At 38.2% G+C, this 5,860-nt stretch overlaps 1 pseudogene across 1 annotated transcript; it reads right to left on the minus strand.

The window, feature by feature from the left end:
- Window positions 1–998: 998 nt before the first annotated feature.
- Window positions 999–1,943, minus strand: LOC309856973 (small ribosomal subunit protein uS5 pseudogene; annotated as a pseudogene). The gene has a single exon. The product of its transcript is annotated as a small ribosomal subunit protein uS5 pseudogene (transcript).
- Between the last annotated feature and the right edge of the window lie 3,917 nt (window positions 1,944–5,860).

A 5,860-nucleotide genomic window follows, 5' to 3' on the forward strand; every position in this document is an offset into this window, starting at 1 on the left:
CATTTATTCCATCACTTTTCCTGCACAGCTGCTGACCCATGTTTTGGTTCCTGGAAATAGCTGCTACCCTGTCATACTTCTTAAAAGCACATATATTGATAACTCTACTCATTCCTCCATTCCTCTGTGACTGTCACTGTGTTAAAATGTGGAGTCAGCTGACTCACTTGTGATGGTAATAAAGTAGATGAGTTTGCAAAGTATTTTGTTATTTCTAAAAATGCAAAAACCAAATTACATTGAAATCATAAGGGGTGTTTCAGGGAGAGCTGTAGGATGTGGTTTCTTGTGTAATCCACAGAGATTAGCTCCAACACATATTTAAACTCTCCTCTAGGAGCAACCTTAGTGGTAAAGCAAGAAGATAAACAGATGTAAACACACCCTGGCACAAAATTATCACTTATGTTTGGCTTCCTAGTCTCCTCGTGTTACTTATTTATCTTAACTTCTCTCTGAAATCAGGGAACACAGAATCTCAATCAGTTGACATTTTTCTACTGAATTACCCAATAGTCCGATCATACCCCTAATACTTTTTAAAATTATTTCACTCATAATCCCAAATCTGCTTTGCTTCCTCATCTTAGTACACTGTAATTTGATTTCAAAATGAGGACAGTTGTCAGTAATGCCACATTCATTCATCTATTTTACAATTCCATGTGCTTATAACTATGAAGATATGTTAATAACATCCATTCCAATAAGCCACCCTAAATTTATTATCATGAAACAAGACCTCAAGAAAGAGAATTCAAAATCATCCATGTATTTGCAACTTATTGCAATAAAGCCTTTATCAATAGACTTCCCTGTGCACATGGTGGTCAAATTGCTGGTGAAAACCAGCCAGATCTATTACAAGCTTTCTCATGGCTTCTAGGTAACCCAAGTGAGCCTTTATTGATACTGGGAAGGGATAAAGCAGGGAAGGGATAAACAGTGCTATAAGATTTGGCTAGACAAAAGTAATGACTCTCATTACAAAGTGAGTATTTTTTTTTCAAGCTTTAGTTCAGTTTATTTTTCTTGTATAAAACTATGTAGTAGCCACAGCTGGAGCCTGGGTCCTCTGAACAGAGACTCTGGTGTGGGTCTTCACAAGATGGTCCGTGAACTCCTGATAGGGAGACTTGGTGAACACAGTCTCCTTCCAGAGATCAGGGGTGAGATAGCTGTAGGTCTTGGAGATGGCATCGAAAGTAGCCTTGGCAAAGTTCCCTAGGGTGGCAGTGCAGCCCCTGGCCGAGGTGTAGCAGTCGTCAATACCAGCCATCATCAGCAGTTTCTTGGGCACAGGGGCCGAGACAATGCCAGTGCCTCTGGGGGCGGGGATGAGACGCACCAGCACAGAGCCACAGCGGCCAGTCACCTTGCACGGGACAGTGTGGGGCTTGCCGATCTTGTTCCCCCAGTAGCCTCGCCGCACAGGGACAATGGAAAGCTTCGCCAGAATGATGGCTCCGCGGATGGCAGTGGCTACCTCCTTGGAACACTTGACATCCAAACCGACATGTCCATTGTAATCTCCGATGGCGACAAATGCCTTGAACCTGGTCCGCTGGCCCGCGCGCGTCTGCTTCTGCACAGGCATGATCTTCAAAACCTCGTCCTTGAGGGAGGCTCCCAGGAAGAAGTCGATGATCTCAGACTCCTTGATGGGCAGGGAGAAGAGATAGATCTCCTCCAGGGACTTGATCTTCATGTCTTTGACCAGGCGGCCCAGCTTGGTGACGGGGATCCACTCCTTGTCCGCGGCCTTGCCCCCGCGAGCTCCGCGGCCTCGGCCCCGGCCCCGACCACGTCCCCGGCCCCGGCCCCGGCCCCGGATGCTGCTGCCGAAGCCACCGCGGAAACCGCCGCGGCCTCCCATTCCAGGGCCCCCGGGCCCTCCGGGCCCTCCCGCAGCACCGGCGTCATCCGCCATTTGGTGTTCTCTCGGAGAGGAAACAAAGTGAGTATTTTAAAGCAAAAGAGCCTGTTGGGAATATTGTTTTATAAAATAGTGGTTTTTTTTATTAACTTTTTAAAATTCAATTAGGTAACATATAGTGTACCAATAGTTTCAAATGTAGATTTCAGTTATTCATCCATAGCATATAATAGCTAATGCTCAGTACTTACTGTTATAGCTTCTTGAAAGCAGAATTTTAACCCACTGAGCCACCCAGGCGCCCTTGAAAGCAGAATTTTAGATCACATTTTCTGATTACTTCCATGTCGTACAACACTTTCCTGCTAGCAACCTTCAAAACATACTGTTTGTTAGAGGAATTTCTTTAATAATAAATAAATAGGAATTCATTTAAATTTATAAATATATAAAATAAATAGGAATTTATTTAAATTTATTTAAATATTACACACTGTTTCATTGTTCATAAATAAGGTGATGATATTATAGCCATTAGTTGGTAGCACTGATATATCACTATCTTTTTACTTCTCAGTGCATTCTCTTTACACAAATAGATATATATTTTAAAAAAATGTGAATCTGTGGCAAACTTGTAAAAAACCCTATACAGTAAAGTTTATCATTTTAAGTAATCTCAATTATCTTCCTCAATTGTGATAGTATATCCTTCTATCTAGGCCAGATATTGTATGAGGGATTTGAAGAGACATACTTTTCTAAATTTCACTTTTCTCATCTGCAAAATGCTTATCATGATCCTACAAAAAAATACACTTATAATTTTTTGATGAAAATTTATTTATTTATTTTAAGATTTTATTTCTTTATCAGAGAGAGTGGGCGAGAGAGCAAGCACAGGCAGACAGAATGGCAGGCAGAGGTAGAGGGAGAAGCAGGGTCCGGCCGATCAAGGAGCCAGATGCGGGACTCGATCCCAGGATGCTGGGATCATGACCTGAGCCAAAGGCAGCTGCTTAACCAACTGAGCCACCCAGGCGTCCCTTTTGATGAAAATTTAATCTGTATAAACAATATATTTGTTGTAATGCGTGGTTCATGGAAAACATCTTTTTTAATTATAAGCAGTATTAGAAATTAAGTAAATGTGTCTATAATATTTAAAGTTTTAACACATAATTCCACTGCTTTGCCTTATTTTCTCAAATCCCTTTACCACTTTCACTGACAGAGTCAAATGTACTTTTTCTACTAGTAGCCAGCTCTTTGTCTTTTGTCAGAAGGATGCCCTTGTGAATTATTTATAATAGAGATATTAGCAATAATAATAATAATAATAATAATAAGTAGCAATCAAAATGTTAAAAAAAAAGTTTTCTTAACTAATTAGGGTTCTTAGACATCAATTAGAGGAACCACCTCGGGCAAGCAAATTAATCTGCAAGACATTCCCAGAATTAACAAGTCAGTCAGATACAGGGTTGTCTGTAGACTGAAAAGAACTAGGTTTGGAAAATAGGTAAGGACAGTGAAAAAAGTGATCAAATTTTTGGGCAAAATAAACTCTTAGGTGTCCTTTCAATGGAGTCCTGTTCATTATGTAGCAGAAACTCTGGAGATTATCTCAATCCATTGGAGTCACCCCGTTTATTAGCTTGCTATTGACAAAGTTATTTACAAACTGTAGAGCAAGAGGTTATAATGGAGAAAACTGATGGTAATGCACAGGATTCTTGTTAACAATAATGCAAGTTAGTGATTTTTCATTAGAAAACATAAATTCTATAACCCAAATTATGGGCCCAGAGCACTTCTGCTGCACAACTCTGCTTATATCCCAAATAACCATGTGAACTAGTTTTAATATCTGCTTCTCTTATTAATTTTTGAATAAAAATTCTTGACACAAGTATTTTATAATTGTGTGATAATCATGAATTTAATTTTTGGAGAACAAAACACACTTTAGCATAACTAGGTTTGTTCACAGAACCAGCCTTGATAACACACTTCTATATGTTAGAAATGATGTAAAAAATGTAGAATATTGGGCACTTGTTTGGTATTCTTTGCCATGTTTTGCACTATCTAAAAAGAGATCAGTGAACTTGGACTGGAGTTAGTAGACACGGAAGAAAATAAAATATTACAGAGAAGAATACTCTGTGGTCCACAACCTAAACGGCCTGGGATTCCCATCATTTGGATCCCTGTAGCTTTACAGAAGTCAATTAAATTTTTGTATCTCTGATTAAAGTTGTTTCCCCAGTACTTTTTCAAACATCTCTTGTAAAGTATTGTTTCCCAGAAAAAAAGGGATTTTGCACATGTATCTGCCTTTGTCTCTGGTCATGATCTCAGTCAGGATCCTGGGATCGAGCCCCATATCGGGCTTCCTGCTCATTAGGGAGTATACTTCTCAGTCTCTCTCTGCAGCTACATCCCCTGCCCCACTCATGCTCTCTCTCTCTCAAATAAATAAATACAATCTTTAATTTTTTAATTAAAAATAAGATAAATAAATTAAAATAAAAAGTCTGGGCTTACTGCCCCATTTAGCTCCTTTTGTTTTTTTGAGTTGTATTTAAAGCAGCATGAGAGAACATGAGGCTCTCAAACTTAAAAAAAAAAAGGAAAAAATTGAGTTTTGTTAGGATTTAAGATCTTGTCTGCTAGACAAAAACGTTGGCTTTGTTAACATGTGAAAATTATCAAAAGGGAATAAGATAGAATTCTAATAATTTTTGTAGAAATTAAAAATTTTCTCCAACCCAATTACATACAGACCCATTAAGTAAATTCATTCCAATGTCCCAAACCAACCTTTTCTAATAGTAACGCATCTGTGTAAACAGGGTCAACCCAAGGAATAAATAAATATTATTATTTTTTTCCTGTCTCTTCCACAGTCTCATCTGGGTATATTGGTAGCAAGCCAATTATCTATCTTATAAGACATGATATCATAAGGAAGGGTATTCTGTCCATTTGGAACAACTGAAAATCATTGTAATTTTATCTTGGTGCAGTAACTTGAGATGGCACAGTGTGGTTTATGAATATATTTTATTTTTTTTTTACTGGGAAGAAGAGATTATAGAGATATTGGTTATCCAAGAGAGACTGACAGGTGTTGATAGTTGCCAGGTCAATATCCATCTACTTTTTCCTTTAGTATCAGAAAGCACTGAGGGATTGACAACAAGGAAACTTAAAACAACATCAAATATTTTATTGTCTCTTTTCTAGTTACATTGTAACCATATGACAAAGTATCAGTTGTACAAGATATCATTCTCTTTTACCTCTATCTTTCTGCCAGAAATGTGGGCTTAATAGTGAGAACTCCAACGGCAATTTTTGCAACTGTGAATAAAAAGCCATGAAAACCTCTAAGATAGTTCACTTGACTTTCTTAAGACTCTGAACCAACACCAGAAAACACTCTCTGTAGTCTTCTTGTTAAATGAAAAATATGGTTGACAGTCTACTACCTACAGCAAACTGTAAATCTTAATTGAAATATGTCCTCTCAGCTGTGCTTAAGCAACTGAGTCCTGAGCTTTTCAGGTTTTCAGTCTGAAAGAGTACACCTCGGGTGCTCTGAAAGGGAAGAGAAAGGACACCCTGTTCTCCATATAACTTAAAGAAGAGAAATCTGTGCATTTAAGTGGGCCATATAAAATTTATCAAGCAATTATCTCCTAACTCCTTCCTATCCAAATTACCTGATATGCTCTCCCTACTCCTTTATTCCACGTTACTGCCTTTTCACAACATGTCTTCTGTTATTTCCTTCTTGCAAGCTAGTTTTGATTTCTGCATCTAAAAAAATCAACAATCATTGTGTATTTCAATTCCCATTTTCCTCAAATGCATTGATTCTTCTTATCTATTACTCTTTTCTCATACTCAGTGTCTTTGTCTTTATGGGGTTTGTACTTTGCTTTTCCCCATCCTTTACTGCCATTATATAATCAA

Source organism: Mustela nivalis (assembly GCF_964662115.1).
Source record: "Mustela nivalis genome assembly, contig: HAP1_SCAFFOLD_44, whole genome shotgun sequence".
NCBI classification, from domain to species: Eukaryota; Metazoa; Chordata; class Mammalia; order Carnivora; family Mustelidae; genus Mustela; species Mustela nivalis.